Here is a 24,029-nt window from a genome sequence, read left to right on the forward strand (position 1 = left end):
ACACACAGGTGACACTGTGCTGCCAGGTGGCAGGCAGGGAGCCTGGCAGTCTAGAGCTGCACACTGCTGCAAAGTGGGTGTCAGCACCACGGCAGCAGCTGAGCACCCTCTGTGTGAGCTGTCCACCAGGCAGCACTGTGGTACAGAGTGGAGACAGGATGGACAAGAATAGGCTCAGTAGTGCTCTGATGGAATAAAGCAGACTGCTGGTGATAGCAAAGGCAGGGTGAATGCCTCACAGCCATTTCCCTGCATGTGTTAAGGGTTTCACCAGAGCACTGTGCGAAAGCTTGGCCGTGGCTGTGGATGTCTCAGTCACCTGTGTTCAGAGCCCAGCTGCCACACACACCACAGCTAACAGAGCTGCAGCAGCAAGGGGTGCTCCTGCATCCCACAGCACAGGAACATTTGACCCTCTCCACCTTCTGAGCCTGCCTAGTTTTGTGTGCTGGCTGTGGCCCACTTACTGCACACATGGTGGTTCAGTACCTCTAATAGAGGAGTTTCTTTTCTGCAGTACAGAGCTGTCTTTTGATCAGCTAAAGTTCCATGTTTCTACACGTCTGCATGTAGGTGTCTTGGAAATATTCAGGCAATTTTCCTCTTCTTTAGAAGGCCCCAGCTGGCATTAAAAGCAGATGGGATGAAATGTCTTGGCTAGCCTGGTTGCCCAATGGAAGAAAACTCACCTCAGCAGCCAAGGAGGTGCCACAAGGAAAGTTCTGGCTTTGTTATGAAGTGGCAAAATGTGAAGATGTTCCCACTCCTACTGCACAGGCAGAGTTAGGGTTGTATCATGTCCAAGCTCTGTTTCCTGGCTTTTGTGTATTTGTGATTTCTTTGTTGCAGTAGGAAAATTTTTCTCAGATTTAGGGGAAAGCCATGGGGTATTTGTCCAGTGTGAGGGTTAGGATTTTAGGGACCCCATGATCTGGTTGGTACATGAAGCAACTGAACCCATTCCCAGGATGCTTACTTTTGGAGAAACTCATCATGCATCCTGCCTGACTGACTATACAGTAAACAGTGTAGCTTTGTGCAAACTCACTTGAATATAATGTTTAGAATATTTGCTTGACAAAGAGATAAATTCTTACTGCCAGTTTGCAACTGTATTTCTCTCATTTGTAAGCAGCCCCTTGCATACGTTGTTTAACTGAGGTAAAAGAAAATGTCTTGGAATTAAGAATTTTTTGAACTTGACTTTGGAGAGCAAGAAAGGTAGAAAAACATTTGCCGAGAGGAAGATACAAGAGTACTCAAGACACAGAGAACTGCAATTTCTTCTTTTTGTGGCTTTCTTTTTTGTCTAGCAGTTACACTGCTGGGCTGTGCTTTCTGTTTCCAATTTGTTTTGAAATAATTACTATTGTTTATCCGTCTCTCAGACAGCCTTTGCAGATGATTTGGTTCCACAGAACCCTCCCTCTTTTGCTTGGTGGTTGGTGTTCTGGCACAGCGTGTTGTGTGATATCTGACTGAACAGGCTGATGGCATGAGATCTTCCTTGGGAAGGAAAGGTCACCCAAATGGTGAAGGTGAGAAGAAGTGCACAGAATAGCAATTGGACTGGCAGGAACAGAAACCATAGCAACTCTGCACAGGGTTTATAAATACAACCAAGAAGAAAAGGGGATACCCTCAAGGAGATGCTGACAACACCACAATATGCATATTGATAAAAGTGTGGGTCTTTGTGTCTTCACCAGTGAGGAGAACCTACATAAGAGGGTGGAAGTGGCTCAAAGGAAATCGACTGCAGTCACTGCCAACAGATTTCATCACCCAGCCTTGCTGCTTTAAAACATGCCAATGTCCAGGGGCCAATTTGTTACTGCTGCTACAAAAGCTGCCTTTTAGATAATCAAATTGGACTTTCTAAAAGCTTGCTGCCTGTCTTGAAATGTCTTCTAACTTTGGCATGTGGTGGGACTGGAGCTGTGTTTGGAGGGCCAGAAGAATAAGGCAATGTTAACAGTGGTGTGTTTCTGTGGGGTCCTGGGGCTTCGTTGTGCTGGGTACAGTTTGGCTGTGCAAGAAAAGATGCTTCAAATGCTTATGGGGATTTGAGATGGTAGAAAGATGGGGGAGGTGGAAGGTCCTGGGATCAGTGGAGGGGACAAAACTGTCCCTCCTACTCCCAGTTCTGAACCCTGAAACAGATAGTAATATTTTTCAGTTGCTTTTGATTTGCAGCCCCTTAGCATATTTTGTACTGAGGCAGAAGATCTCTGTATTGTAAATTAAATAGAGCAAGTTTGTTTTTCTTTAATAGAGCAAGTTTGTTTTTCTTAAAAACCTTTTGCAGACCTTTAAGAGGTGCTCCTGGGGCTACAGATCATGGTCTGAAAAGCGCTGGCTCATGTCATCCTAAGCTTGCCTGAATTTCTTATGGAAGAGAGTCTGGAACGGATGGTGTTGATTTTATCTTCTACTTGTTAGTTTGCTCAGAAAGATGAAGCTCAGTGAATGTGAGGTGCTTCTGGGGAGTTTATTTACAGTGTATTTTCTTCTGTGCAGATTAGCATTTCATCAGCATATGGCACAGCCATTTAAAATAAATATTTGGCTTTCCTTAAATTATGCTTGTGTAGAAAGGTCCCTGGGAATGCAGATCTGCCCCTCTGTTGTATCTAATGAGACATTTCTACCATGGTGCTGGGGGACCAGACTCCTTCCCTCTTGACAAGAAGCCAAGAGCCCACTCCTCCCCTGCCTGAGGGGTCCGTGTGCTCAGCTCAGGGGAATGAGGCAGGCAATCGGCCCCTTCCTTCCCTGTGGGGCTGCCAGCCACACACCGGTGGCACTGCCAGGTCAGCCTCCCCCCGCCCCTAGACCCTGGGAATTCAGATTTATTTAAACTGGGAACTGTCCAGCTTAAGAAAATGCTTGGTGCCCCGTCCAGGCTCCCCATCCTTCACCTGCCAAGGCAGCTGTGCTTTTGCAAAACACAGCCCCGGTTGAAGCCTGTGGGAGCAAATTGTGCACAAACGGCTGGGGAGGAGCTCAGGCAGTGTTGGGGTAGGATGGGATGCTGGGCTGCAGCCCTGTGTGCACCCCCAGTCCGGGCAAGGGAAATCAGTGCTGAGGAGAGGGAACAGCATATTCCCTCAGGCTTGCAATATAGATGTGGATGGGAGAAGAGTAGGAAGCTTATTTTAGAACAAAGGAACAAATGACAAACTAATCAGTTTTAAGATGGAGTGGAGACTGTAACCCAGGAGGCCTTTTGCGTCTCTTTGGCATATCCAGATGTTTTGTTTTCTCACAGATTATTTGGAACTTGTTTCCAATTTAAGTTCTCACTTGATTTGTATCCATCTGATCTTGTGCTGATAGCCCTGTCTAACAAATATTTCTCACTCCCTGATATTTATGTAGACCCCTGAATGCTTTTATAGACTCACCATATAAAGCAGCACCTTGTGCTTTGTTGTACTGTATAAACTCCTTCAGGCTCTTGTATAAACTGGATCCTCCTCAGCACCCTTTCTTTCTGACTGAGGCTGTTCTTTATTTAACACAGATCATCAGGAGTGTACATGGTGGGTCCGTAAGGCACATACAGCAAGTTGCCCAGTAAAGCAAAGAAAAAAAGAAATTGCTGTCATGGTACATTCCTGTAATCAAACAAATAAACCAAGTATTTGGTTTTGTGACCTGCAGGAGGGCAGAAGATTTGGGTATATTATTATTGCAATGCAGACAAGCCTCATTAGATAACTAAGGCATTCATAGGCAGTGGGACACACAGAGAAGTGGTGGAAGATGCAGGAGCTCTCCAGATAGCAGTGATAGAAAAGATGAGGATATTCTGTTTGCAGGGAATGCAGCTACATGCACCCACATGGTTGGAGACCACAGCATTTTTGTGGATGTTTGGATGCTGCCCAGACAAAGTAGAAGAAAATATCTGGGATCAGCTAGCACACTCCAGGGATCCATGGCCATCAGTAACCAGGGATGAATATGAATGTGGAGGGACAGGGTGGATAGCAACTGCCTCCTGCCAGTCTCTCTGCCTCTGCCTTTCTCTTGGAGCCTAGGCACTCACACTCATGTCCCCAGTGCCATGAGTACCTGGTCACTCTGTGCAGGACCCTGCTGGTACAGGACTTTCCAGTGCATGCTCCTTGTTCTTGAGCTGTCCAGATGCCAAACCAAACTGCAGCCTCCCAAAGGAGGCTCCCAAAATTCTGTTAAGCATTTGGCACCAGAAACCCAGTTATGCAAAAAGCAAACCCACTTAGACTGAGTCTGTTCAAGAGATTCTCTTCTTATCTGATGGTGGCTCTTGCAGCCAAGGTGGGAATAAAACTGTTCCTCTTCTGCTCCTCAGTGACGGGGCTATTCTGTGGTTTTTATGTTGTGCTGCTCTGCTGGGACTCTGTGGGTGTGCCAGCAGTCCACAGTGGCTGTGTGTAGACAACCACAGCTTTGCTCCTTGGTGACCCTGGGAATGCAAAGGCTTTGTCTCCCATTAGAGATCCAGCAGGTCTACTTCTCAAAGACTTCTTCCAACCAGAGGTATATTATGCCTTGTTTCAACTCTAAGTTGTTTTGACAGAAGTTATCTGCAGGCTGCCCAGCCAGTCTTTTCCTCTGATGGTGCAGGGTAGTTTTAAGAGGACAAAAAACCTCTCACACTTAAGAAAACATGCCTGGCCAGGTTTGGTAAAGGACAGGAGCACAGGAACAAGGTTGTATCTGAACTCACCTGACAGCCCACCACACAGCTCCCCAAATGAGAGTCACACTTACTTGAGACGGTGTTGAACACAATCAGGGAAGGACCATGGAACAGGATGAGGAAGAGGTAGGTGGCAGGAATTCCTGCTGCTGAAGCTACTCCTGGGACAATGATGCAGCTGCCCAAGTGAGGGTCCATGGATGCTTTAGGGGCATGAGTTTGGAACAGACTCATAGTTTATATGGCTTTGGTGGTTAAATTGTGATTTCTCATAGCTGTGAGTTTTGCTAACACTCTTCTCGAGGGCGGGGGTCAGAGGGTCCCATGAAAGGAGTATTGCCAAGGCCATTGATCTTCCTGTGGGCACTGCATCTCTTCATCTCTTCAGAGCCCTGTGTTGTGCAAGTTGCTGGACAGGCATGCAGGAATGACAACCCCAGCCTGAACAAGAAACTGGGGACACCAGTGAGACAAGCCAAGATGGGCAAAGGAAGAGGAAAGAGTAGTGTAGGAGATCCATCCCATGATGGGTGCAGGATGTACTGAACTTGTTGCTGTCCCTGATTCTTGTTAGCAGCCCTAGAGATGATGTCTTCCAAGGGCTGAGGTCAAACACAGCCTTTGCTGAAGGAAGCTGTCCAGACCACATGGGATGGTTTGCAGTTTGGCTGGGCAGCTCCCAGACTCAGCTGGGGCACTGTGGGGCATGGGCATCTGGGAGCATGGGCAGCCTGCTCTTTGTGGGTTGGGAGCATTTCCATCCGCTCACAAAGAGAGATGGTGCAACATCTCCTGGATCAGCTTCCTGAAGGTTTTCTGGTCCCGCCAGGATTTTCCAGCTGCCGTTGCTACACTGCAGAGCTGGACAATTTGTGTCTCCAGTAAGCTCTGCTCTTCAGCTTCAGTTTTAACCTTGAGACAAACTCATTTTTTTTCCTTAAGAATTGATTTAGCATGCCATGAAACAAGTGTTCCAGTGTCTCCTCCAGTCTCTCAGGACTCATTACAAATTTACACTTAAGCCTTGTTTGTTATTTAAATCCTTGGAGTTTTCCATGTAGTTTTCCTGTACAGAGAGGAATGTGCAGGTGTTGAGTGTGCAGAACTCACTTGCTCAGCCAGCACAGATCCCTCAAACAGTGTTTTATACACCATGTACATGGAATTTATAACCCTTTTGATTTAGGGTTCTTGGGATGTGGTACCCACACTGGATTGATAAATACTGAAATTTCTTAAGAAGCACAGAGGCTGCACAGCATAAGAACTCAGCTGGAAGGGATTCAGAGTCCTGCTGAACTCTGAATCCTTGAAGACCACTTGACTCCTTGATCCAACAGAAACCACCCAAATGCAGCCATCTGCAGAAATGTGTCCTTTAAGAGAGTAAGAAATTGTCAGAGAAAGAAAGGGCTCAAACTGCTTTCAAGATTCATAAGCCCCTTGAGGAAGTTTTAAGAGCTGGAACAGCTCAGCAGTTGCTTTACATGCCCAGCAGCTTTCTGTTTGTGCATCTAGCAGCCATAGCTGGGGGCTGGATGCAGCTCCTGGCCTTGGGGCTGGGCTTGGGCACGCGCCTCTTGCTCAGAGCAGCTCCAGCTTTAAAGCCACTGCAAAGGTTTGTGTACAGAGTGCTGACTGCAAACATCCATCACGAGGAAAACCAAGAGGAATGTGATGCACCAGGCTTGTTTAGAAACCGCAGATGATTTACAAAGTGTGCTTAACTGGAAGTTTCTCTTTGCGGCTTTCTGACGTGTTGTTTTTCTGATGCAGACGTGTAGGAGTCTTTTAAAAGGTCCATGTTTACTAAAGAGAAGTTGCATAATTGGAGATATATTTATGAACTATGTATGTGCAGGATAGGGAAATGACCTGAGCAGCCACAGCAGTGCAGGAAAGGGTCTGGGTGTCTCAGGGCATCACCAGCCGGGTATGAGGGACCAGCATCCTGTTCTCTGGGTGGAAGAAAGGGTTTCCTGTCTTATCCCCTGGGCATCTGTTCCCAGTGCTGGCACTGCAGTCATGAGAACATGGGGGACCTGAGTGCATCCACAGAAAGGCAGTAAGGAATAGAGGAGGTGAAAAGAAACAGTCTGTGGAGGAAGGTGCTCAGAATGAGGGTCCCTACATTTTTAAAAAGAAAACTTTCAGGGAGGTTTACTTGACATATTTCTAAAAGGTGTATTTTTAAATCTAGTTTCAAAAAATCTTTAAAAATCTAAAAATTTTTGAAAAGGGAGGGGATATACCATTCTTGGTGTCCACTGTGGGGAAGGCAGAGGGGAACAGGCCCAAGTTAACATATGGGATATTTGTGTTAAACATCAAGGTAAAAAATGAAAACATCTCTACAGCCAAAAATTGGGGGTGTTGTGGAGACACCATTCCAGCAAGATGTCTGGACTAAAAATTGTTCCCCACAAACAGCACTGGAGGAGCCATCCTGCCTGTGAGCAGGGAAGTGGAGTAAGCAATCATCTGGTCCTAGTTTTGAGTTCTGCCAAAATTTGGGCTTTACAGCCTTTCCCCCTTCTCCTGTACATCAAAGACACGAGTTAATAAACTCTGGTTCATGGAGTTGCTGCTGGCACCCACCGGCAAAGGCAGAGGGAGAAGTGCAGTTTCAGGAATCTGATGACACTTTTTCACACTGAACTGGATGGGCATTTCCACACTAGCCAGTGTGGAAATACTGGGGCTAGCTGGGCTGCTGGCATTCACCCCCCTGCTCCACAGTCCTAAAGGTGTTCACATGGCAGCACTCACTGCGCACATCCTCACACCCCAGCTCTCCCTCCCTATGTCCCCCCCAGCCTTAAAAGTGACTATTTGGCCTGTTTATAGTTTAGTAATGCTTTAGAGACTGAGCTGCCCCCCACCACAGGGATTTTGTCCAAGAATATGATGGGCAACAGGAAGAAAAGGCATATAAAACAAAATTCTAGGTTTTGTGAAGGTAGATTCTGTTCTCTCTCAGATTGTATCTGGGCAAACTCACCTCAATTTCCACCCACTAGGTAACCCTGCCTCTATCCTGACATGTGGAATTAGCATCCAGTCTTGTCTCAAACACCTCAAGAAGTGCAGTATCTATCACTCACTGTGCAATTTTCTCCAGAAGGTTAATGTCCTTATGGTTAAAAAGTGTGCCTGATTTCTAATTCAGCTCAGCATGTTCTCCAGTGTCCATCACTGTCTATCTGTAGGCCTTTCTCAGACTAAATTTTTAGTACCCTCTTAGCATCCCATATTTTCTCTCCACACATGTACTTATACACATCATCAGATCACTTCTCAGTTTTCTTTCTGACAAGTTAGAGGCTGACCTCTAGAAGTCTCTCCCTGGAAGTGATTTTCTTCAGCTCTCAAACCATTTTTTATGTCTCTTTTCTTTACCCGCTCCAGTTTTTTGATGTGCTCTTTTAAATATGGCACCTCAGCAGGATGCAGCATTCCAGTGTCAACCTGACCAAGGACATACACAGAGATAAAATCGCCTTCTATCCACTTCACAGTCCTGTTGCTTATGCACTGAAGGACCAAATTAGCTCATTCTGCTGCAGCAGACAAAAAAAAATAGACCCCACATTTGAGAACCAGAAGGCCAGATAGCAGTATTAAAAAGAGATAAATGGAGCCGACATGAAAGCAGAATTACAAACCAGGGCAGGATTAATAGCACACTGTGATACTAGCCTGGACACATTAGTTGAAATAAAATGCTGAGAAAACAGTTTCTTCCACTTCAGAGCCGGTTGCAAGGCTGTGCTGCTGTGAAGGCTCCTGTGTGGTGGGCGGGCTGTGCTCAGGGCACCACAAAGTGCCAGGGCAGCCCCGGGGAGGGGGACTGACTCCGGGATCGCAGGGCTGAGCCTGGATACCGTAGCTAAATTGTGCCCCCAGGCTCTCTGAGATGAGAGGCAAGCTCTGATCTTTTCCAGGCTCAGCCCACAGCTGGCTGTGGGTAGATCTGCAAACTGTGAGATACCATCACAGCTCCACACACAGGAAGGCACCCACAACTCTTTGTACTCTCTGTCTTCTGAATCTGAAAGATTCAAAATCTTTCACAGGCAGGAGGGTTTTTCCTTAGTTCCCATGCCTGGTGACACTTGCTGAATGCAGAGTCACTGTGTCATTTGCAAATACATTTTCAGTACACATCCTCAGCATAAGCCTCATATTCCTGTATAAGACAGAGTGACTTGACCCCAATTCTAAAATCTTTGAGGGATTCCCTGAAGCATGTCAAGGGTAACATGCCCTGTGCCAGTGGTCAGGTCTCCTGGTCTTTGAAGGCTTGCTGTGAGATAGTTCCCATGTCTCCTTCTTCCTCATTTCTATATCTGTAAGATACATTTAACAATCCTGGGGGTTGATAAGATGCTCAGATCCTGTCCTAAGTTTTTTTTTGTTTGTGCTGCTGCAAAACCTGTTGTATTGCTTCTGTCCTCAGAATGAGAGTGACAAAGTGTATCCTCCTCCCTTGCTGACCTGCTGGTTTGGGGTTTTGACCCCTGGTGTTTGGGTACTCCAGGAACCTGGACATTGAGGGCACTGTCAGTCCTGTACTTGCTGCATGTGCTTCTTGTTGGATGCATGTGGGAGGGTATCCTTTCCCCAGGGGATGAAGCAAAGCCAGGGAGAGGAGCACTGGTGTATAGAGACAGTTGTTGGGGGATTGATGAACTGGGGAGAGCCTGGTGGAGGTCACCAAGATGGCTGGTGCACACTGAGGCACCAGGAGATGGTGAGAGAGCTGAGCTTATTTAGCTGTATGAGGAGAAGGCAAAGGAAAGATCCAGTTTTTGCCTGCATCTACCCTGTGGGAGGTAATACAAAATATGAATCCTTTACAGGACATACATGGTGAAAGGACGAGAGACAGCACAGGAAATTCTGTGTAGATATAAGGCATCAGGATAGCACTGTGAGAGTGGTCAAACACTGGCACAGGCTGCCCAGAGAGGTGGTCATGTCTCTGTCCTTGGAGGTGTTAGAATTCATCGTGGTCCTGATCAGCTTTCTGTGACTGGTCCTGCTTAGAGCTGTGCTGGTACCTGATGAATTCCAGAGGTCCCTTCTGACCTGAGTTATTCTGTCATTCTCTGACACACTTGAAATAACCTGCAGGGCAACGATAGCAAGGAGACAACAGTCACAACTCCTTGAAATGAGGGCTATGCAGATGGCCTATTGGCATGGGGATAGGATAAAATTTAATCTCAATGCAGCACCACTTTTGTTAAAGAAAGCAGTGCAATCCTAGTCCATGGAGCAGAATTTCACCGTGGACAGGGGCAGTGCACAAAGGGGCTGAAAGAGGGCTGTGCTGGTAATGGCTCTTTGACCAGAGGTGCTCCAGGTGCCCTACAAGCACTGCTGGGATCTCTCATAGAGGCAGCAGCTGCACCAAGGCCCTGGAGACAGACCTGGACAGACCTGGGAATTCCATCGTTGTGACCTCCTGGCCTGTGATCCTAATTAATGCTCAGGTCGTTGGCAGTGCTAAAGAGAAGACTAATGAGCATCATTTGGCCCGATGGGGGTGATGTGAGAGGTTGTGTGAGGTGGGAGTCACGTCATCTCACTTCAGGTCTTGGAGGCAGGGCTGGAGCCCAGTTGGCTCACTGGGCTCTCCCCTTCATCTGTGGAAGGTGGTGTGCTCCCTTTGGAGGATTCAGCTCATCCTGAGATGTGTGTCTAAGACTGGTGAGTTGATAGTGTTGATGATGGTATTTGGAGTTTACTGTCCTTCTCTATTGGCTACAGAGTGGGAGTCTAATCTGGAGATTAGAGGGACAACCATTTTAGAATTGGCCAGTGGAAACAGTCCATTTTGGGGTTTGATTACAGGTGTACCTTAAGACTCCACAAGGCTCAACAAAACTGGGAAGGGACCAAGCCCCTGTGAGCACCAAGCTCAGCAATGAGGCATTTTACTGCCTTCATGGGATCAGGATTCAGAGTTTTATATGGCTGAAGCTAGAGAGTGAAGTCCAGTTCCTGATACCATGTGCCACTATCCTGAGCTTCTGCTCTTTAAGAGTAATTTTTTCATACTGGGGAGCTGAAGAGTTATGCTTCCTGTGGGAGAAAAAAAAAGTGTTCACCTTTGGTGGAAAAGCAACACCTCAGCTTGATTTGCCCTGGCCAGGCTACCAGAGGCATCCATGTGAGTCATTCTCTCTCCATTCTTTCTTCCATTCTCTGATTCCAGACACCTCCCCGAAGCCCCTCACATTTCTCCTAAACTGTATCCATCATTTTGTTTGCTGACTCTTCCTCCTGTGCTAGCAGTGCCTCCTCCCCCTCTGGGCCCAGCTACCACATTACATACTGCAGAGACTGCCTCACAAGACTTCAGAAAAGCTTTCCCTGATATTCAAAGAGAGAAGAGCACATGGCTATTTGATTCTTAAAAGCAGCCTGTGTTTTGGTCAAGAGAGAACCTAATCTGGCCTATGAGTGCAGTAAGACAGAGAATAAAGCCAAGAATGCTGAATTACATCTAAGAATGTTGTCTCCTGTTAGCAGAAATGTGAAATATATGTTTTGAGTCAGTGAAAATCCCAAAACCTTTTTGGAGGATACCTGCAAGTGTCCAGACAAACCCCTATGCAGGAGCAGGCAGTTCCCAGGGAAGGCTCTGTGTCCCTCAGGACTCCTAGCAAAGCAGCATTGCTGATGACCCTGACACCCAACACACTTTCATTCATTGTAAACAGCACTGATGGAAAAGCAGATTTGAGCTTGTTTCACAGGTACATTGAATGAAATGTTACTTACAGAAATTGTTCCACCATTGCAAAGCTCCTCCTGGATTTTAAACATAGGATTATGCCTTTCAGCCCTGTGTAATGTCACGAAGAATTACAGTGCTTCACTTCTTGTTCAGTATCTCAGGTCTGTGTAAAAAGTCAGTCTTTCAGCTTCAGATCCTAGGGATGGAGCAGTGTCCTCTGCCCATGAGACTGAGGGAGGACAGATGTTATTTCATTTAGTTCAGCCACTAGACTGTCTTCACCAAGTTTTCTTATTCTCCCTCTGAATTGCTGCTCAGCTGCACTTCAGCCCTGGAGCTTCTGCTCCATACTGATCTCCTGAGATGAAAGCTGCCAGCCAGCTCCATCAGCAGCATGTCCGTGGGTGTGGCAGGTCCTGAAGCCACAGGTCACACAGGAACTGCTGATTGCCAGAGCCTGGGAACTGCTCTGGAAGCAGTGTCTTGAAAGCAAAGCCTAATAAAAAATCTCTCTTCTTGCTGCCATAGAAACTGAACAGACTGAACAACTTATTACTGCTCTCATCTCCAACAACTCAACACCTGAAGTGACTTGACCTATGAAGATATTTGCATTAAGTATCACAATTGCTGAAGAAATGGGATTGAATGGAAAAACAAAAGAGAAGAAAAATGTCCCAAAGGTCCTTTGAAAGCTGCTGAGCAAAGGGGGAGTTTTTGAGAAATTGAGACATTTCTCTGGAATGAGAATCAAGGGAACAGAGAGGCCAAGAAGAGTTCACTATGGACATGGAAGAAACCCAGAAGAATGGTTTCAAGATTTGTTGGGACCCAGCAAAATGCAGGACCAGCAGAGCTGCTGGCTTCATGGGTATGTTGCTCCTGAAGAGCATTTTCCATCCAGCACCCCATTTCTTCTTCACATAGCCATGGCAGTGTGAAGCTGCATTTCCTGGGGAGCGGCAATTGTTGCTGGAGTCCCATCTCACAAAGAGCTCTCACAATGAGATTTCTGGACTAACCTCCAACATTCACTGCATCTTCTGCCGGACCCTGCAACAGCCAAACCTCTCCCAGGAGAGATTATGAAACAATAAGTTGTTGGTTTATTTGTTTAATGTGGTAGTAAATTGGAGGAACTCTGTATTTATTTGCAAAGTTCAAAAATCCAGATATTAGCCATGAGCCTTGACATCTTTCCAGTTATATTTTTTGCATCCCCATGACACAGGCTGCTCAGAGTTGATCTCTCTGCCCCCAGCACATCTTCCTCGTAACCAGGGAATATTCTGGTGCCTGCAGCAAAGCCTTCAGGAACAAACCTTCTCACCATGCCCTGCTGACACCAGAGCCCACTTCCCTTTTGTCTCTTCCCATTCCACTGTGACTCTTTGGCTCTACTCAGGGCTCAGCCAGATGTGGCCCTTTGGAGGCTGGGATGGATAACCTCTCTGTCTGGCAGCATCCCTGAGCACCACTGCAGCTCAGGGCACTTATACAGCCTGCAGGGCAGCACAGAGGTGCAGCTGTGCTGGGCATGGGCAGGGCTCTGGGCAGCCTCCTTTGGCCTGTGCAGTTTTCCTGTTTGCCCTGCCATGCCCTGAGTGATCTCAGCCAGACAGGCTGTTCCCTGATGAAGCAATATCATTTGCTTGGCTGAAGAAGCTGCCCCACCTGCTCAGCTGGGTGCCTCCTGCCAATGCAGTGGAAACACTTGTGTGCAAGTCCCTTCTCTGCCAGAGACTGCAAACCAGAGTGGGGCTGTTTTGGGTGACAAACCTCAGGCAGGTCAGAATTATTCACAGACACAGGCTGCCTTTGGCAGAGTAACAATTTATTTTTTTTTTTTAAATTTAAAAAAAATACTTAAAAATTTTTATTTTATTGTAGGTGTCATCTTTCTCCCTTGCAGGTACCATGCTGCCTGCTTGTAAGTGCATAGGCAGAAGCAGCAAACCCCATGAGCACCTAGGCCCTGTAGCCATTATCTGTGCCCCATCCCTTCCCTGGGTTCTCACACCAAATTGGGCAGCATCCTGCACTAGCTGCAGGGGACTCTGCTGTGATACTCCGGTTCAATATCACAGCTCCTCAACCTGCTCCAGGATTTGTTGTTTGGGATTTTTTTCCCACTGGTTTTCTCTTTTTGGTTTTCAATTTTTAAAATTTTGTGCTAGGTTTTTTGTTTGGTTGGTTTTGTTTTTGTTTTTGCCTTTTTGTTGTGTGTGTGTGTGTGTGTGTGTGTGTGTGTGTGTGTGTGTGTGTGTGTTTTAATTAAATGTTGAAATTGTTGGCACCCTCCCACTGGGGGCTGGGTATACATATACCCAAGCCACTCCCACATGACCTCTTTTCTGAAACAAAAGGATTTAATTCTGAATAAATAAGTTTAGTACTAAAACCATTTTTTTTTAACTTAATCAGCCAACTGCTCTGTACTAGTTTCTTCAGAGGTGGTTATTTCAGCCTGGTTTTCCATGAAGATACTGGATCCATGTGCAATTTACTGGACAATGATGCTGGCACAACAAAATGGTCTCCTCTGGAACATTTGGGTTTTGCACAAGAAATTATTCACAACAATGGGGCGTCCCAAAGTAGTGTCTCCCAAGCAAATGCCTCCAGAGCACTAGGTGCTCCCTACCTCCTGGCTGGACTGGGCTAGGAGTGCAACCGTAAGTGGTTTTATTGTTGTTGGAGAGTGTCTTGGATCAAACATTAGGGGTTTGGGGCATGGTTTTGGCATAGCAACAGCACTTCCTAAAGAGGAAACAGATGATGGTTCCTTTCCTGTATTGGTTTTGGCAAGGGTCAGTCTTTCTCACAAAATAACCTCTTAAATTAGGCTAATGAGGTTTCAGACTAGACAGGCCCTCATGGCGTGGAGTGGAGTGGAGGAAGAAGGTGTATTCTATTGTCTGTGCTCAACTGCGGAGAGAGATGCATATCAAACAGCCACTCAAATGAACCAGAATGAGTCCAAGTTGTCCCTGCCAAGGCCCAGCCATGGCATTTTCCCCAAAACTCCTGCACTGGGATGATGATGTGGGAAAGGCTGTGGATGCTCTGCTGCCTTAGGGCAGAGACTCTACAGGGACTCAAAGGCAAATGGGGAATTTCCCGAGAGGGAATGGGTGGTGACCTCTGGGCAAATGCTACCCAAACACACATCTCTGCATCTCTGGGCAAGGATTTTGCATCAACCCATCCAGGGGAAGTGCTGAGGCATCTCCTGGAAGGATTTGGATTAATCATGCTCAGCATGGATGAGGCATAGTGGGACACTGAGGTCTAGTTCCACAGAACGCTGCCTACCATGCTCACAATGCTAACAGGGATGTAGCTGGAGAGTGTCCAGCTGACAGGATATGTGAAGGAATATTCTAAATTTCTGTCCAGTGTAGGTGCATTTTGGCTTGTTCCTGTGAAAACCACAATAAGCGCTAGTGATCTTATGATCTGACAGGCAATTTTTATCTCAGAAAGCACTACTGGCTGCTGCCTTCTCAGCAGCACTCTGGTCCAGAGGGCGGCAGGGGATGGGTGCTGGAAGGGGCTGAGGCATCAAGTGTGTTAATTAATTTGTGGCTAATTAATTAGGGAAATGGGGGAGGTAGCACCGGACAAGTGACGGTGCCAACAAACTTTACCCATTTGTCTGCCCTACCTCGCCAGCAGATCTTTTCTCTGAGTGCCTGGGAAGGGCTGAGTTCGAGCTGCCCCATTCACAGTGTCCCCACAGCATTGCCTGCTCCTCATGCTTATTTAAGAGTGATCCAGACAGACACCCAAAGTGCTCAAGCAAAATCCTGCAGCGTGCATAACAAAACTCAGGAGCTGCCTTGTTCTACACTCACCAGTTTTGTAGCCAAGTAAATAGCTCCAGGGCACCAGTGACTTGAACACTGCTTTTTCATGGCTGAAAAGTGATTCTATTTATTGAACATTTGTTTTACACTTGAGAGCTAAAAACTTCCTTTTCCCACCTCCTGCTGGAGACGCAGGCACCTCCAGCACATAACCAAGAGCGAGCTGCTTCTCTGTGGGAGAAGAGCTCGATGACTCATGGAAAGTCACTCTTTGCTCAGTCTGTGGGCTGTCATGTCCATGCAGAAGCGGCTTGGTTCCTGTGGAGTAGAATCCCTCTAATACCAGAAAAATTTTTGATTTGGGGCCCTGTGATAAATGCATGAACAGAAAAGCTCAAGGACAGTGAAACAAAAATGTGTGTTGGATGGCAACAGTGGGCAGGTGCTCAGGCAAGGCACTCAGGGGGTGTGCCATGGCCAAGGGAGCATCTCTGGCTACCTTGGTTTTGCTTTCAGGATGTGTAACGAGTCTTCAAGAGGATGCAGAGCTTCCCTTGCCTCAAGGATGGGATTGTGACATTTCATCCTGCAGGGCTTGTTCTGCCAGGGAGGACTCCTGCTGCCCTTCCTGGTTTACTTTCTGAGTAACTACCAGGTGTGTGACACCCTGTGTGAGACATCCTGGCAGCACTGCTCAGCAGAAGCAAACCCATGCCACCATGCCCAGAAATCCTTGCCCAGAACTTGAGGCAATGGGCACAAACAGGAACAGGAGGCTCTGTCTGAACATCAGGGAACACTTTTGCACTACAGGGGTGACAAACCACTGGCATTGGTTGTCCTGAGAATTATAGAATCTGTATTTCTGATAAGAATTAGTTTGTAAATAGTTGATTTACTTACAATCCTCTGCACAGGAGAAGAGCTTTGATTTCTCAAGTTAGTCCAGAATATGCAAGGTAACAAAATATTATATTACAATATCTGCATTTCATTTTAAACCACAAAGAGTTAAACAGTTTTAAATAGTAAACAGAAAATGAGAACAAGCTGAAGTGGAAAAATAAATCAGAATGTGACTTGTCATAGTTTCTTTGCTAAAAATGCCCCAGACCATCCTGTAATATAGTCTAAGCTGGGCATCCCTTTGTTCTGAAAGCTTCATGTTTTAAGAACATTACTATGATAGTGAAAAATAATTACAGCTACAGTAGTGATTTGCACTGTAAAATTCTGGATTCTTTTATATATAATTCCAAGTTTTCATTTGAGGAAATGGATGCTTAAGAGAGGTCTGCAAACCAGGTGTATATGCCAGGAAAATTCATTGTATATACTATAGGTTACATTTTATTCATAAATATTTTATTCGTTTAAAATCATTCAGAGAACCTGAGCTGAATATGAATTTGTGTCACAGTCAATGAGTAATGTCAGGTAAATGAAGACTGAGAATGTTGTGTTGTAGAATCATGGTATCATAGAATTGTTAAGTTTGGAAAAGACCTCTAAGATCACAGAGTCCAGCCATTAACCCAGCACTGCCACCTGCACCACAAGACTGTTTCCCCAAGTGCCACACACACACATTTTCTGAACACTGCGAAGGCTAGTTCCCCCTTGTCTGTGGCTGTGGGGAGCCTCCAGCTGCCTGTGGGAGCATGGTGCAGTGCAGACTGGTGCTCTGTGTGCCTTTTTGCCCTCAGGCTTTGCCAAAAGCTGCAGAAACCTCTGGCTGAGTGGCTGTGGAGGGAGTGGATGGGGGTGTGTCATGGTCTGGTCCATCTGTCTGCTCTGTCCCTGTCTGTGCCTGTGGTTGTAAAAAGCAGGAGAACAAACAACAGGGCAACCACCCTGCCCAGGGCTCTGTCAGACTCTTGATGCCCTAACTTGCTGTCCATGTCCATGTACAAGGCAGTGAATTCCTGTCTGCGTGGCCAAGCACAGGAATGTGCCATGGCCTGGGCCCATCCCTGTCTGGGCTCGTGGTTTCAAAGTGCAGGATAATATCACCACCCAGAGGAAGCAGCCACCTTGGCTCACCTGGCCAGCCCAGGCTGTGGGACCCACATCTCCCTGGCACACAGGAGACACTCATTCCATGGTGTCATGGGCCACCACCAGGCAACTGCCCACTCTGGCAGAGCCACCACACCAGTGGGTTGGTGCCATTTTTGATTGCTGAACTCAGTGCTGGTCTCCTTGTACAAATTAGAAAGTCTCTGGCTCTGTGGCTGAAGAGGAGACTGTGCCAGGCTGCTCATGCTGTGATGCACCTGGAATTGCTTGTGGCCCTGGAACATGTGTGTGACACATCTCTGGTCCCGCTGGTGTGCACAGCACCTTTGGGATGAGTGCTGTGTCCTTCCCACATATGTTAACAGGAACATGGTGAAGTACCAATGAAATGAGCTGCAGGTGTGTTTTCTATCCTGGAGGTGTAAAATTGCCATGGTGATTTCCTAATTAATAATCATAGTTAATTATTTTTCCCAGGGTCCTCTCCCTTGCTGACTTTTTGGTTTGGAAACATGGGCTGTCCCCACCAGCCTTCACCAGCACTGTATGATGCAGATGGAAACATCATGGTTGTGGTTGCTGTTTGCTGTATGATTGTTTTTATCTCACATGCAGATAAAGTGTGGCAAAAGCCAGGATGTAAATCCCAGAGTGGACTTTAGGAAAGAGGAGAAAGAAAATGCTTGTGACAGAAGATGGGCCCAGCAGTACACCTTTGGGAATATAACAAAATTACTGCCGAAGCCAGCAAGCATTTCCAGTCCAAGTTTGTTTGCCACACACGGATGTGGATCACCCAATTGCCTGGGCCATAGCTATTGGGAAGGAATGGCTATAAATTATTTCTGGGATAAAATTTCTTCCTCTCACCCACTTCGATGATGTTTATGTGTGAGCTGGGGCTCCCCTGATCTATTTACCGAGGGATGTTTTGCAGGAAACGCATCTCTAACAAGGCTGTGCCCTTCCTTACGGCTCTGTGATGCACGGCGTGCTGTGGTCCTGTCCCAGCTCCCCCCTCATTCTATGTGGCAGTGAGTGCCTGGAAAGAGGAGCAGGGGGCAGGATGAGCCCAGCACACTGCGGGAGGGGAAAGGCATTCGCCCCGTTTCTGGCATGGGCTGCACGGACTTTTCCCAGGAAACGTTCAAACCATCCCCACCAGGGCCAGGATGAGGACGCCACCTGCCACTCGCCCTTAGGTCTGACCCCCCGCCCAGGCACAGGCGGTGACACCTGCCCAACCCATCCTTCCTGCAGGAAGGCGGCAGCGAACCGGGGGCGTCTCCAGGACCGCACCGAGCCGCTCCCGGCGATGGGCAGGGCGCAGCCGCCCCCTGCCGGCCTCCCGCCGCACAGCGCCCGCTCCCGGGAACCCGCCCGCTCCCTCCCGTGCCCCGTCTGCCCGGGGAAATGAGCGGGATTGGTGTTTCTGCCTGGCCTTCCCCAGGCTCGGCCCATGGTGCCGTGAGCGGGGAAAGCTGAACTCCATCCGCAGGGGCTGGAGCGCCTGCATTGCATGGAGAGGGTGAGAGAACAGAGGTGCTGGTGTTCAGATGCTGCAGTGTCCCTGGATGCTCCTCACGCTTCTGGGTTTTCTGATATGTCCATGTCATCCCCAGCCATTTCTGCTCCTTAGTCGGATCTAAGTCGACGGTCCCTGAAATAGAATTTAAAAAGCGTATTTAAATGCTAGTTCTGAAAGCAAATCTCGTCCTTTGTCCCAGAGGAGAATTGAGGGTGTCATGCTGGTGCATTCAGCAGTCACTTGCTGAGCATTTCATTGCTGGTGAGCACCAGAGAAAGCAGAGTAAGCAGGTGTGAATTCCTTCACACTTACCCCACATTTGGCATTTTGGGGTCTGGAGGCTCAGTGCTGCAGAGCTGCATCAGCTGCAGGCAGGTATCAGAGCATCCAGCCTGGGTGTGACCACACAGGTGACAGTGCAGCTCTGGGTTGGCAGAGCTGGTCCTGACAGCTCACATGTAACTGGGGTGCTCCAGAATATGGGTTTGTTTATTACCTATGGCCAAGAAACAGAAGAACAAAGTCCCAGCTCTATCTCGTTTTTTCTTGCTAGGTCTTCCCAAGGGATTTCCCAAGGATGCTGTGAAAGATGCTGTATCCATCCATCCATCCATCCATCCATCCATCCATCCATCCATCCATCCATCCCATGGTCTGTGATAGCTGTGACTATAAACTGAGTTTTGAAGTTGCATTGCTATTTAGCTTCACCTGACACAAGGATGCAGTGTTACCACAGGTTTTCTGTAAAGCCTCTTCCCGTGCAAATGTCAGAGAGAGGCTGGAATGAGATACCATGTGAAAAATAACAGGCTTTTTAGTGCCCAGATGGGTATGATCTCCAGCTGTGCACAATTCCAGGCAATGGCTATACAGGGAGAGCTCTGGAAATGCAGTTTTTGCTTACCATAAGTGATGAGTCAAACCAGGAAGGCCAGGCACAGAAAAAGGGAGCCCCTGCACAGTGCCTGTGGGCTGTGGAAGAGCAGAGGGGCAGAAGCACTGTTGAGCCAGGATGCTCAGGGATGCCTGGGTGAGATATTCAACCACAGCATCCCTTGGAGATCTCAGATCCACAATAGCACATGGTAGCATCTCTGTGCGTGCAACTTTCTTCTACTGAACTTTGCTTTCTTTCTGTTTTCTCTTCATTGCAGTCCTGGGTGTCCTACCCTGCTCCACTGGGTGCTGGCTGGGCAACGACATGACATCTCCAAATTCTAGTCATTCTCAAAGGAAAGTCCCTAAACCTGGTGGCACCTGCAGAGCATCAGCAGGAGGAATAGAGGGGATGGGAAGTGCACTCTGGGAATGTTAGCAGAGAAGAATAGGAACTGTGTTGCTCTTGCTCTACTTGGAACAAAAAAGATGATTTAAAGTGGAACAGTCCCTCTCACGCTTTCTAATTTAATGTGATTGATGATAATTTGGTTGGACAACTACAATTCTCACAAATAGTTTGGTGTCATTTTGGGGAATGGAAAAAGCATTATGTTGATTTGAGCTGCAGAATTACCAGTGGTCACTGAAGTGTACAAATAAAAATAACTCTTCCAGGATGGTTTGGGATTGGAGTACTATATGCAGCAGTGGCTGCTGCTTTCAGGAAATTGTAGATTGAGTGACTCAATATTAACTGTTTTTAACATAACTAGAAATGCAGCAGAGTTTTAATTAAAAGTGCCTAGAAGTAAGTAATTATTTTAGCAATTCAAACAGCTAAAAATGAGGTTCTCATCATTTTGTAAAGCAGGACATTGTTAAAGGATGATCTTTTTTTTTTTTTTTTTTTTTTTTTTCTGAAGAATTTAAGTTGTTATTCTGGATCTGAAGGGGCAAAAAGACGTGGGATTGTTGTTTTGCCCAAGACAAGACAGCAATGAGCATAGACCCTTAAAGAGAACGATATCCCCACTCCAGCTCCTGGGCCTTGAGGCCAGGGTGTTCCAGTCTGGCAATTTCAAGAGATGCTGCAGAACCAGGATTTCCATGGCCAAGGTGGTTTTCCCTTGTTGTGTGTTAGAAGATCCCTGGCAGTGGAGATCTGGGTCCCAAGGCCCAGGTCCTGTCAGAAGAGACATATATCAACTGCTGAAAATATGTCTTCAGGACTATTCTTTAGAGAAGGAAGGATTACTGTTATCTCCTGCCTGGTGAAGCTCCATCAACTCCTGACAGCCTCTGGGGCTGGGGTTTGGTGGCAGCTGGCATAGGATCTTGCCATGACAGTGAACCACAGGTGGTTTTTTGCTGCTCTGGAACCTGAACTCGTGAGGGAAGCTGAGCATCTGTTTAAAAGCTTCAATGCAGGGATGTCTAAATGAGAGCTGGAGATTTGCTTCCCTCTTCAGACCTCACAGACCTTCAGCCTTTTGCAGCCTAGAGATACTCAGACTGCATGGGACACTTATCTACCTAAACCTGGCTGCAACTACTTTCTTGTTCCCTTGGATTTCTGAAAAAAGTGCTTGTCCTGGAAGCTGCTCTTCCCATCCCAGAGATAACTAACTTTCTGCCTAGATTACAACACTGCAACAGCAGGAGTGGTGGAAAGATGAACAAAGATACTATTATTTATGCACTCGTTACTCAATTCCTGTGTATAAAAGCAAGTATTTGTAGCCACTTCCCACCATAGGGAGGCACTGATACACACTGTGTGACATTTTCTGTGGGTGCCAGACTCCTCACTCAGCTGTGCTCTCATCCATCTGGCCCTTTGCTGGGGCTAGCAGCTGAGGGTAACCCTGTGGATCCCCCTACATGCATAATTACCACTCAGGAGCCTGTGCCAGTGGAGCAAATTGCAGGACAGATAGCACGTCAGCCTCCAGCTGCACTGCCAGCAGCAAAGGTTTCCTGCAGTCAGTGCAGGTACTGCTGCTGGAGAGGGTGGCAGTGGGGCAGGAGAGGGAGGAAGGCTTTGCTGTCCATTAGCGAGGCTTGGGCCTTAGTGTTTTTTTCATTTTCTAATTAGTTTGTCTGTTTTGAAGAGGACCAGAAAGCAGAATTGGGTGAGAGATGGGAAACTGCTGGTTGGGTGAGCACATGCTGAAGTTTCACTGCTACAGCACAGTCCTATGTGAGCCTTAGTGCTCTTGGGGGCTGCAGGAACAGCCAAAAAGCTGAATAAATAACTAAGTATATATAAAAAAATATATAACCACAAATAAAAATATAAAAGTGCTTCAGGCTCACCTCTCCTCTCAGAGACCTGTGGGATATTGCACATCCTCTGCCAGGCACTGGGATGCAGGTCAGAGCTGTTCCTTCCTTCATGTGGAATCCCACCCTGAGCCCCAAATTGTGTGGGCTGCTCCCCACCCCTAGCAAGGGCAAGTGGGCAACTGATCCAGCCTGGGGGCAATAACCCAGCTAGTGGGAGCATCCTTGCCCACGAGATGCCCTGGGGGAGTTTGCATCCTCAATTCCCCAGTCCAACAGGAGCCCCGAGGTGCCCTGCAGGTGGGAAGCACCCCCAGGCAGTTTTGGCTGGGGCTGGAGGAGTCGCTGCTGCAGGACTGTGCGTGCTTCCTACTCTGTCAGCCAGGCAAAGATCTCTGCGGACACGCTTGGCTCATCCTGCTGTGTCAGGGAAATTTTTTCAGACATTCAGCCTACATTTCTGCTTTCTTAATCTCATTCTTAATGTTCTTTGCTTAAGCCCTTGGGGCAGCAAATAGGAGGCAGTTTAGCAGGAATAGCTAAGTAGCTGTAATGAGATTTTTGCTCAGGACGGTCTCTCCTCTCTGTTCATCTGCGTCATGCCACTTCTGCTTGAGTCAGCGTCCCCTGGAGAGACGTGCTGCTTGCTGAGGTCTTCCCCCAGGATTTATATTTAGCTCTTTCAAATCACAACCAATTACCTTTAGATACCTCTCCCTCTGTTCCTGTGGCTGGCTGTAGGTTCTTCAGCTCACAGCAAAAACTGGAGAGCACAGGTCCTTCCACTGAAATGTGTCCATTCTCAATTACAGCTGCTCCTCACAGTGAGGTGGTTTCCTGCAACATTTCCAAGAGCAAGAGTAGGGTCAGTGTTGTTTTCACTTTGACCTCAACTTCTCACAGACGCGAGAGAGTTTTTGTGTGTCTGGAGCTTCCTTTCTGCTCTAACAACAACTCTTCCCTTCTTTTTCCCAATATTTACAAATTCATTTAAGTGTTCTGCAGTTGCTGCTTTCTATTGACTTTATTTACTTTTCACTTTTGTCCTGCTTCGTTCTTTCTTGTCTTACAATTAAGTTCATTAAGTTCTCTGAACTCCTGCCTAGTCTTTCTCCACCTCCCCATTCACACCTCTTTTTCCTCCCAGGAGTGGGACACTCACTGCGACGGGCAGCAGCTGCAGAGCTCCACAGAGAAGCTTCTCTTAGCTCTAAAATGCAACTGTAAATGAGGACTAACTTCCCTGTAACCCTCTCCCCCCTCCCCGTTTCACCCAGCTGATAGGAAATTTGCCTCCTGAGCCTGCTACAAATTCCTCCCAATTATCCTAATTGTCGTCTAGTGCTACAGTCCTACAAGCATTCTTACCCTTGGATGACCTCCAAAGCCCTTCTGCTGCACCCCAGGGCACACAAAACACACCCTTGGCACCCACTGCTATGAGAAGGCACCACACTGGCAGGCTATGACATATTATTTCAGACCCTTGGAACCGGGAAACCATGGAAAACCAACAATTACTCTTAATGAGTGTGGGGCCACAGTGCAGGACTCCAAGCCTGGGCCAGCTCTGAGAGGATAAGCCACCTTCCAGCTGGCTGGGCACAAACCACTGCCTGCCCACGGGGGTGGGGATGCTGTCCCTGGCTCAGGGAGGAGACTGAGGTGGCTGCCATCAGATGGAGAGGTGCCTGTGTTGCACCAAGTCCTGCCAAGCAACACCAGCAGTAAGGGCTTGAGCAGCTCGGGCACAAAGTCACCTCAGACTGTAGAGTGCTCAGCTGGGCTGCTCCAGTTGTCTGAACTCGCCTGTACCAGCTTCTCCTGCAGAGTTCCACCCAGGTAGCCACAGCTCCTGAGGAGCAGGTGGAGGTGCAGAGGAGTCTGTAGCAGCAGGGAGGTTTGCTCTGTGTGTGGCAATGAATAGTAATGGGTGCAGTGTCATCCACCTCTCCTCCGGCACTGCCTGGCCTCCCGCTGACCTGCCCAGCCTGCCCTCACCTGAGCACCAAGCACCTGGCTGGAGAGTGCCATGGATTTGTTGAGGAGGGCTGTCAGGGAGGAGTCTCC

Source organism: Zosterops lateralis, assembly GCF_965231275.1.
Source record: "Zosterops lateralis genome assembly, chromosome: 2".
Classification (NCBI taxonomy): Eukaryota; Metazoa; Chordata; class Aves; order Passeriformes; family Zosteropidae; genus Zosterops; species Zosterops lateralis.